At 39.1% G+C, this 11,542-nt stretch overlaps 1 pseudogene; it reads right to left on the reverse strand.

Moving 5' to 3' along the window:
- LOC122550248 overlaps positions 1-11,323 on the reverse strand; it is a 37,017-nt pseudogene extending 25,694 nt beyond the window's left edge.
- Positions 11,324-11,542: the final 219 nt, after the last annotated feature.

Here is an 11,542-nt window from a genome sequence, read left to right on the forward strand (position 1 = left end):
CCACCCCTTTCCGCCTTCCGCAAAGACCATTCCCTCCATGACTACCTGGTCAGGTCCACGCCCCCCTACTACCCACCCTCCCATCCTAGCACCTTCCCCTGCCACCACAGGAACTGCAAAACCTGCGCCCACACCCCCTTCCTCACCTCCATCTAAGGCCCTAAATGAGCCTTCCCCATCCATCAAAGTTTTACCTGCATATCCACTAATATCATTTATTGTATCCGTTGCTCCCGATGTGGTCTCCTCTACATTGGGGAGACTGGATGCCTCCAAGCAGAGCGCTTTAGGGAACATCTCCGGGATTGGGTTCAGTTCCTCTGCCCCCCTCCCCCCTGACATACACACAGTTTATAATGTTGAAGTCTACATTTAAAATAGCCATAGCACTGAACCACACCACATCTCTATTTTCCCCTTCATTCCAGTTTCTTTATTACTTTATCCTACCAAACTATTTTTTCAAAAGAAGTTGAGAGTCGCTGCAAATTGTTGAGCATTTAAAAATTAAAATTAAAAGCGCATGACGGTGGGCTGCTCACCCATGCTTTATGAAAAATCAGCATCAGGCTGATTCCCTCGGAATGAGAAGGTAAGAGAAAAGATAGCTTTAGTGATACGAGTTAGCCTGCTGTTCTGTGTAGGTTTTTAAAAACAAAACACTCCTCTGCTCTAAGGGGGGGAATGGGGAGGAGAAAACTAATTCATTTTCTGAAAAGGTCTTTTTGTCTGCGGAGTCATGTAAAAGGAGAGGGGAATAAAAGTGAAACTTTCTTTTAAGGGAAGGGGGAAGAAGAAACTTTTTCTTAAAAAAAAGGAATAAAAGATTAACTTTTTTTAAAATGAGAGGGAATAAAAGAGAAACATTTCCAAAGGGGAGGAATACGAGGGAAACATCTTTTTTAAAACAGAGAATAAGAGAAACGTGCTTTCTAGAAATGATAGTTTCTAATCATTCTGCTGTAACTCAGTTAACTTCTCTGAACTAAAGATGTCTGCTTTATCATCTGTCTGCTCCTGTTTTGCATCAACTATTTGATCAAACAAGGTCTCTGATAATTCCAGTTCATCTTTCTTATCTATAATCTTTTATCTCTCCTGTTTCAACAGGTGACTTTGTGACCTCATTACCACACAGTTAGGAAAGGATACATTTCCTGCAATAGTTCAGTTGTCGGAGTTTCCACTGGCTTAACAACCAGTAGGCAGCACTCCTACCTGTGAACCAGCTATATCGTTAGCAAGGAGAAATTGTATTCCTGGAATTGAGTGTTTGTCCAGCACTCCTAGCACAACTTCTCCACTCCTCACTGGACACTCTAACCTCACTCTACATAATTGAGTGCCTCTAGTCTCACTGTGAATTTCCATTACTAGCACTTTTTCTGGCAATAGTCCTTCAGAGGTACATATCTCCTCATCTTGCAACATCACAGATTGAGAGGATTCTGTGTCTCTTAATATCATAATCTCTTTACCTGCTACTTCTGGCCGATGTGAGTAAATTTTACCTTCATAAGTATTAGGTTTAAGAAGATCTGGCACTTCCTCCTTAACCAATCTCCGACCAAAGTTGTACATTCTGGTGCAGCTTTCTAGCCTCTGCTACGCTTTCCATTCCCACTCCACCAAAATTCACTGGCTTATCCTGTTTTCCCACATATGGCTTCCCAGTGCTTTTTCTAACCCACCAAATCTGATTTCATGTGGTCAACTTTATTGCGGTGAAAACTCTGGAGCTTTTACATTTCTTTTTCCCCTTCAAGGGTTTCTTTTTTACCTGGTGGTAAGTTATCCTTATGGCCTTCACCAAGATCTACCTTTCCCTTACTACGTGAGGGTTTCTCTGTTCCCCAATTTCTATCCCTCATGGATTGAAATTGACATTGGAAGCCAAACTTTGATTTATGAATCAACTCGTAATCATCAGCCATTTCAGCTGCTAATCTTGCTGTTTTAACTCTCTGCTCTTCCACATGAACTCTCACTACTTCAGGAAATGAATTTATGAACCCCTCCAAAATAATCATCTCTCTCTAAAAGTGTCATAGGTTTGCTCTATTTTTAATGCCTTTATCTACCTATCAAAATTACTTTGTTTGATCCTTTCAAACTCAGTCAAGGTTTGACCAGGGTCCCTCCTAAGATTCCAAAAAGGCAATAAGCTCATATGCACTTAAGATGGCTTTCTTCACCTCCTCATATGCCCCGATACTTCCTCTGATAGTGGTGCAAATACCTCACTTGCTCTACCTATGAGTTTTGTTTGGATCAATAAAACCCACATGGTCACTGGCCACCGCATTTATTTAGCTGCCTTTTCAAATGAGATGGAAAAGGCTTCTACATTCTTCTCATTAAATTTAAGCAATGCTTGAATATATTTAAAATGATTCTCATGAGGCCTTTGGCTACCATGGGTTTGCTCATCCTCATTCTCTTGCTCACTAAGCTTACCTTCAGGGGTATCCTCCATCAGTACTATTTATCATTTACTACATGATGAAGTATCTGGAGATATGGAAAATTTGCTTCAAACATGGCATCAGGATTTGGGACTAGAAATTTCTATAGAAACATGAAATGACATTTGGGAAAACGCCAGAAGAATCACCATCTGTAACAGAACTCAGGCTATCCAGCTGAAGATACTTCATAGGGCCCATATAGCACCGGTTCGATTGGCAAAATTTAAGGCAGGAGCATCTCCGATGTGTCCAAAATGTAAAATAGAGGTGGGCAGTCTTGTACATTGCCTATGGACCTGTCATAAGATCCGTAGATAACATTTGACGTTAACACATTCCGAGCACGTATCTCACTACCCAATTTCTATGTTATCCGTTTTTTTGTTTTTTTTTTCTCTCTCTCTTATTTGAATAATGTAAGAGACTTAAATATACACTCTGGTTAGTTGTAGGTTAGATTAGTAGTTAGTTGAGTTTTGCTTTTTTTCTTTCTCGGTATTTTTCTTTTGTTAAATTTTGGCTATTGTATATTTAAGATTTAATTGTATATCAATGTTTGTACTTGAGAGTTTTGTTTATTTTTGTAAACTTGTAAAAATGTTAAATTTCTAATAAAAATATATATATAAAAAAAGCTTACCTTCAGCCTTCATCTTCATCCTTTTAAGCTGACTTTTCTATCTAAGTGCCAATTTCTGCAGTTCAAACTCTCTCTCTTTCTTCCTTTCCTCTCTCTCCTTTTCTCTCTCTTCTCTCTTTTTTATTTTTATTCGGCCAAAGCAATTCATTCTTTTTCTTTTCCTCTGCTTTTAATTGGAATTCAAACAGTTTCATTTCTTTTGATTGTTCCTCTTCTTTTGCCTCTAACTCAAACTGCTTCATTTCAACTGAATTTTAGCCATCTCCAAAGATTCTGATGGCATTTCCAGCAGGTTTAAATGGTGAGCTATTGCTGTAATTATCTCTCCTTTCACCACAGAAGGAGGCAGCTCCAACTCTGGCTTGACTGCCAATTTCAGCAGCTTTTCCATTTTCATTTTTTGTATAGCCCCCAAAGTCACTTCTTCCATCCCCAGAAGACTCTTGGTCATTGAAAGAGCCATGATTACACCATGCACTGTTTAAACCAACCAAATCCAACTCAGAACAGAAGACATTAACCACTTGATGCCTATAAGTCCAGCAACCCTAATCCCAAAGCGGAATGATGGAACAAATCCTGCGAAGAGCCCCCAGTCTGTTATGGATCAGGCCAGACCCTCTCAAAACATTTCAAGAAGGTAGTCCAGACACTAACTTTTCAAGTTGTTTTAAGCAGGTGTACTGTTTGTGTACCAGGGATGATACAGCTGGCCCAAGCAATTGGTTTTAAACAAACTAGAATTTATTTATACATGATTAAAAGAGAACCGAATATAGAATAACATTACTTATCTGAAAATCCAATTGACACGAAAACGCAACTTAATGATGCTGTTCCAAATACTTGCAACATCCCCATAAATACCCCCTTGGCAAAAAATATAAAATCAAACATAGGTTGTTCCAGGAGAGATATCACAGAGAGAGGGTGGAGCAGCATGGAACTGTTTCTTTGACCAGCGGCCTCAAAAACAAACCAGAGAAAAAACTGAGCTGGGAGAACTGACCACCCCCCTTTCATTGTGCAAGTCACAGTCATAGAGTCATAGAGATGTACAGCATGGAAACAGTCCAATTCATCCATGTCAACCAGATATGCCAACCCAATCTAGTCCCACCTGCCAGCACCTAGCCCATATCCGTCCAAACCCTTCATATTCATATACCCATTCAGATGCCTTAGGTCTCTTTTATATCTTTCCCCTCTCACCCTAAACCTATGCCCTCTAGTTCTGGAACTACCCCCCCACGCCCACCTCTGGGAAAAGACCTTGCCTATTTATCCTATCCATGCCCCTCATGATTTTATAAACCTCAATAAGGTAACCCCTCAGCTTCCGACGCTCCAGGGAAACACATTGTTCTATCCCAGCAAATGGAATTTCCTGATAAATAACTCCCAAATGTTAAACAACCACATTTGATGCTCCAGGTATGATAACATGGTTTCAGTCTGCCTAGTTGACTGCCATGACACCTGCCTTATTTGGTCAACACAGGAGACTGCAGGTCACGACATATCTTGACTACAGTTTTAATCAAAGCCAGAGTTTAAACTAGCTTGAACAAAATTCCCAGTATGTGTGATTATAGCTCTTAAACAGTCGTGTAAGCATTTCTCGTGCTGGCCATCTGACTACAGTCTCTCTTTCTGATCCTGAAGCTCCAAGCAAAATGGATCACAAACCATAAATACTGGCTAATGGATAAGTATTTGAATCTCGTCGAGCTAGCTATTAGTGTATGACTAACATCACACTCACACAATTAATTAAATTCTCATCTATGTAACATGTTTAATTATTGTGTTATTTCTCTTTTCTATTTAACAAATTGAATTGTAAAAAAACTTTAAAAATATTGAAGTACACAATATTATTAACACTGCAACATATGACATTAGACAAACTCAAGAATGAATCTGTACATTTGTACAAAATATAATAATTACCCTTCTCGTGGTGATCTTCCACAATTATCCCTGTCTTCACCCTTATAAAGAATATCTCAAATTACTTGTTTAAAACCACTGTTCCCATCTTGAGGTAAATATGTCTTACACAAAATCCCATAAATACACAAACTGAAACCAGTAATTTTGAACAACTCTTATCTAGGTTTGACTGAACTTCAACCGTATCACAATAGGATCTATGATACTACCTAACAAGAGAATCTCCCACAAATCACACCTGATTATTATTGATCATCAAATTCAACCCATAAATGTCCATCTTCACAAAGTGCTGAACTTTGTGAAGTAAACCATAGACCTCCCATCTGATCTTCCATATGTTTATCTCAAAGCACTATTTCCAATGATTGTATGCAGATCTCCAAACAAAGAGAAATTTCCACAACAAACTCCATATTCAATCGCCCTATAATAGAATCAAGGTAATCAGTTAATTATTTAAACTGGTGAATTATCCAAAAATGTTGGACCAATAGCCTTTATTATGTGGAGATAGTAATGTGATTTTTCCTGAAATTTATCATTTATGAGAATGATGATGAATAAAACAAAAGCATCCCTAATGGATACTAGACTATTTTCTGAAGAAACACCAGTTGCATGTATGTATGGGCATCCATCAGAAACAATTACTCTGGTGTTCTTTGGTTAATAGGAAATGTCTCATCAAGGATTTACATGTATTTGGATAGGCAAGGACTGATTCGGGATAGTCAACATGGCTTTGTATATGTGAAATCATATCTCACAAATTTGATTGGTTTTTTTGAGCGAGTGATGAAGAGGATTAATGGGGCTGAGCAGTGGACTTGGTCTATATGGACTTCAGTAAGGTGTTCGACAAGGTTCCGTGTGGTAGACTGGTTAACAAGGTGAGATCACATGGAATAAGTGGAGAACTAGCTATTTGGATACCAAATTGGTTTGAACATATGAGACAGAAGGTCATGGTGGCGAGTTGCTTTTCAGAGTGGAGTCCTATGACCAGTGATGTGTCGCAATGATTGGTGCTGAGTCTGCTTCTTTTTGTCACTTATCGAAATGATTTGGATTTGAATATAGGAGGTATGGTTAATAATATTGCAGATGACACCAAAATTGGTGGTGTAGTGAATAGTGAAGAAGGTTACCTCAGAACACATCGGCACCTTGATCCGCAGATGGAATGAGAAGTGGCTGATGGGACTTTATCTAGATAAATGTGAGGTGCTGCATTTTGGCAGGGCAAATAAGAACAAAACTTAATGGTAAGGTCCTGAGGAAAGTGTTGCCAAACAAAAAGACATTGGGGTACAGGTTCACAGTTCCTTGAAAGTGGAGTTGCAGGTGGACAGGGTAGTGACAAAGACATTTGGTACATTTGCTTTTATTGGTCAGTTCATTGAGTACAGGAGTAGGGATGTCATGTTGCGGCTGTATAGGACATTTGTTAGGCACTTTTGGAATACTGCATGCATTCCTAATCTCCCTGCTATCAGAAAGATGTTGTTAAACCTGAAAGGGTTCAGAAAAGATTTACAAGGATATTGCCAGTGTTGGAGGGTTTGAGCTACAGGAAAAGGCCGAAGAGGCTGGGGTATTTTCCCTGGAGTGTTGGAGGCTGAGGAATGACCTTATGGAAGTTTATAAAATCATGAGGATCATAGATGGGGTGAATAGGCAAGGTCTTTTCCCTAGCGTAAGGAGTCCAAAACTAGAGTGCATAGGTTTAAGGTGAGAGAGGAAAGATTTAAAAGGGACCTAAGGGGCAACTTTTTCAGACAAAAAGTGGTGCATATATGGAATGAGCTATCAGAGGAAGTGGTAGAGGTTGGTACAACTACAAATTTTAGAAGGCGCCTGGATTTGTATATGGATATGAAGAGAATATGGGCCAAATGCTGGCAAATGGGACTAGATTAATTTAGGATATCTGGTCAGCATGGACAAGTTGGACTGAAGGGTCTGTTTCTGTGCTATATGTCTCTATGACTCTGTAGAATTGCTCAACAACATCTCCAGGAAGTGGTGTAACCATATCATTTTTCACCAAATTTTGCCCTTTTCCAGCCAGAAGACCGATCAACTAATCACCTGTTCCCACATTCACTCCTGCAAATGTAAGCAAACGATTTTGATTATCTCGTAACCAAAATGCTTTCCAGATTCTCATGACTGATTTGACAGTGTCAAATGAACTGTTTGACTGACCATTTCTGGAATCTTCTGATTCACTGTCCATTTGACTTTCTCTTTGTAAGGTCAGTGACGAAGAACCAGACAAAGAAGAGTCAAGTTGGGAATTAGAAGTACGACTATAGGGATTACACAATTCTAACATAACATGATACTCATGATTACACTGAACTACATATGCTTTCATTTGATTTGCATGAAACCATTCAGTTTTCCCTGAATCCCATAACAGCTCATACACTGGGATTTACTTTATCTAAAGTATAACGGGATCCATAATATCTAGGTGACAAATGTATCTGGTTGATAGACTCGAAACATAATATGTTCTCCCATCTCACACTCTATAGAATTCACTTTGCCATTGAAATAAACCTTGCTCTGTTTCCTTTTATTTCCCATTTTTGTAGCTGCTAACATCTGAGCTGTTTGAATATTATCCAGCGATTGCTGTGTAGTTCTAGTGTGTAACGACAATTTCAGGATCAGAAAAGCTCAACCCTAAAAGAGATTCAATTTCTCCCCAGAGGACATCTTGTCATCAAAACTACTTTCCACAAAGAATTGTTTTGCTGTACGGTCTTCTGAATTTTTAAAACTTTGTTTAAAGTATGATGCATCCCCTCTGCCATCACATTTGATTGAGGATGATAGGCAATGTGGAACCTTTGATTAATCTCAAATAAAGTCCTAATACCTTGTATTACTTGAGCAGTAAAATAAATGAGTGCCTTGATCTGATTCAATACCAAATTGGAGTTCCCATCTAGTAAACATTTGTACTAGAATATTAGCTGTTGCATTAGCTGTATTGCTTTTGGTAGGGAACGCCACAATCCATTTACTGAAAGTATCAATTATCACTAGAATATAGCTAACTTCCCTGCCATGGTGGCAAAGGACCAATATAATCTGTCTGCAAATTAGTTTGTGGGTCTTCAACTGGTGCTATATGCCTTAATTCCCCTTTACTCAAGGTTGGATTAAACACATGTTAAACAATTGTCCACATAATACTTCACATCTTTATCTAAATTAGCCCACCAACATAGCCCTTTAATTTGACTAACAGGTGTTTCTGCTCCCTGATGATCCTGAATATCATTACATTGGCAGATGATTTGATTATGGTTTTGAGTTGGCATCACATACTGTTCATTATTAAGAACAAGTCCATACTGGAGTTGTAACTTATCTGTCCACCTGTCACAGGAAGCAGGATATAAGTCATCATCACTACGCTGAGCCTGTTTGACATCTTCCATTTTTACGTGACTAATGGTAACAACATATATCTTTTTACCCACTAGGGGCTGCCATAGTTCTCCCTTGAGCATCCTGTTTTGCCAATTCATCTGCTCAAGAAGTCCTAATTGAAGAGGATCTATGATGTGACTTAATTTTAATAATCCCATACTCCCTTCTTTGGATAGTTTAAAAAAAAATTTCAGCAAGGGCACACATGGTAGAGATTTTCCAACTGCTGAAATAAAACCTCTCCCTTCCCACAATGGCAGGAAGTCAGTAAAAATACTGCACACATGCATCCTCTTAGAATACATACCTGCTGGTTTTGGAACCTATCAGGGTGACTAACTACCTAAACCACAGCTGCCAATTCAGCTGCTTGGCCACTCACCCCACTACGTAATTTAAGAGCTAAGTCAACAAGAAGTGTACCTTGGTGATCCTCTACATATTCCTCATCATGCCTTTCTAATGCCATTCTCCGCCATAAAGGATCCAGCAACAAGAATGTTCAAAAGCATTTTTTGTGGCTTCTCTCTGTACAGGTATACAGATCTTGCAGATTTCATGAATCTTCCTCCATTTTTGAGTTGGAACAAATGATCACTCAGCATCCCTTTTTGCCACCATTTGACAGTCATACTGTTCTCCACCATTGCCAAACTCTATTGGGTCCATTTCAAATCCTCCTTGTAAATATTTGGTAAATCCACTCAAAATAATTGTCCCTTTCTATTGTTAAGATAAATAAATATCTCTGGATGTGTTAAGGGTGGTGCAGGAACCTCCTATGTCCCATGGGAATTCAACAGGGTGGCCTCCTACTTCGCCTTCTACAAAGGGTCTCCTTATACTATCCCACCTAGCATCACACATCCTCACTGGAGAGGCTTGGCACTGTCATGTCCTTGGATTTGCAACCAGTAATGGTAGATAAAGTGAAACAGTCTCCTCAATTTCACTTACTGGACCTCTGCTAATTGCAGAGCTCTGTATCCTTGTCCTGATTCTTGTACTTGTCAACAATCCCAAGCAAAGTGACCCAGTCAATCAAAATTATAACACTGCACCAGAAGTCTGGTATCCCCTTTCATGGCATCTACCTTTACCCACAGGCACTGTAATGGGACAGAAAACCTTGAGGATTAACACAACCACCTCTTTCTCTACCTTCTTCATTTCTCCACACCAGACCAGTATTAGGACCTTTTACAGGAACCATTTTTCCATTCTTACTCCTTTTGCCCTCAGCTATCTCTGGAATTTCCTTTTCCACACTCAAACCATTTGCCTTACAATCCATACCTCATTATGTGCATCACCTTGGGGTCAAATGTCTCATATGTCTTCTTTCCCCATTCTGGAGCATGTGCTGCTAGGTTTCTTAAACAATTAGAAAGATTGCTTCCAGTTAACCTAAAACGATCCTTATCTCCAAAAACCTGAGTAAAATGAATCCATAAGTGACTCGCATACACAAAAGGATGTTCTCCTTTTGCTTGTCCAGACCTATTTAAGCTATCGACTGCTTCCCCTCTGTAATTGCCTATTGCGATTAATATAGCTTCCATGATGTGGAGGAGCCGATGTTGGACTGGAGTGGACAAAATTAAAAATCACACAACACCAGGTTCAACCTGTTGGACTATAACTTGGTGCGGGTATGATTTTTAAATATAGTTTCCTTCACATCTTCCAATTCTCCTCCCCCTGCACACTAAGGAGTGGGTAAAGCAGATTGAATCACCGAGCTAAACATTTGCATTAATTTTACTTCCATATTATGAAGCTATGTAAAAGTCTTTGCTGCAGAGTTAAGCTTAGAAGCAGTTTTTCCCTGTTCTCGACATGCTCCTTCCCAACGTTTCTGGCCTGTGGATCCCACATCTGGTATTAATTTACTGCAATGCTCAAGTCACTTAGGCAACTTATTTCAATGCTTTCTTTGGATCTCTTCCCATTATTGACAATCTGCCATTCCTTACTCCTCACTCTTTAGGTATCTTCTATGGTGTATGAGAAGCAATCAGATTCACTTCACAATTTCTGCCATTAGTTTGTCACATTCAACAAGCACCCAGTTTATTTCCAGTTACTGGTCAATCCACCTCCATCATACAGGGTTGTTGTATTCTACTCCAGAGCAACTTGAAGTCACCTCCTGTTGAGAACCTACCAAAAACTGTTGCCCGAAAAGGAGTACACGAACCTTTTATCCAGGTATTCTTCCCTTATGTAATAGACAAAAGGCAGGGATGCTATTCAGAATTTAATTAAATAAACCCTTCTTTATTTTAACTTTTTATGTACAAATACTTTATATAAAACATACATTCAATGGGGCCTTCTTGTAGCAGTGATAGTGGCTTGGATTGAAATTCTACTGGCTTCAGAAGTGTGTAATAACATCTCTGAACAGGCTGATTAGAAAATAGTTTAATTTAAAAAGTAAAATATACATTCATTGCAAATTTACTTCTTACTCTATCTTAACTTCAACTTTAACTCACTTCATTTAGCTTCTCTTTACCCTTCTTTATTTAATTCATATCTAACCCAAACTCTAGCATTAATTCTGAGTTTGACTGAAAACAAATACTACCCCAATTCAAATGAAGTGGCCAACTTTGTACTCAGTGTAGTTGTTGACTTGTGTTTTTTTTTGTCTTCTCTGACGATACTTTCAGGGCACATACTTCTCAAAGGCTTCTTCACCAAATCTCTTTGTTCTGCTAACTTGTATCTCAAAACTGTGCTTGGTTTTCAGAAAATTCTCTGGCACTCGGTCATTGAATCGATCAAAGCCCAAGCGCATTGTTCACTCCCAATGAATGGAGTTTACTGGTAAACAACTCCCAAATGTTAAACAGTCACATTCTACAAAAGGTAACACAGTGCCAGTCTGCCTAGCCGACTGGCATGACACTTGCCTTATTTGGCCAACACAGGAAACTGCAGGTCACAACATGGTTTTAACTGAGGTCAAAGTTTAATATGACCAAAATTGCCAGCATGCTTGATTGTAGCTCTTAAC

This window comes from Chiloscyllium plagiosum, chromosome 5 (genome assembly GCF_004010195.1).
Source record: "Chiloscyllium plagiosum isolate BGI_BamShark_2017 chromosome 5, ASM401019v2, whole genome shotgun sequence".
In the NCBI taxonomy this organism is placed as follows: domain Eukaryota; kingdom Metazoa; phylum Chordata; class Chondrichthyes; order Orectolobiformes; family Hemiscylliidae; genus Chiloscyllium; species Chiloscyllium plagiosum.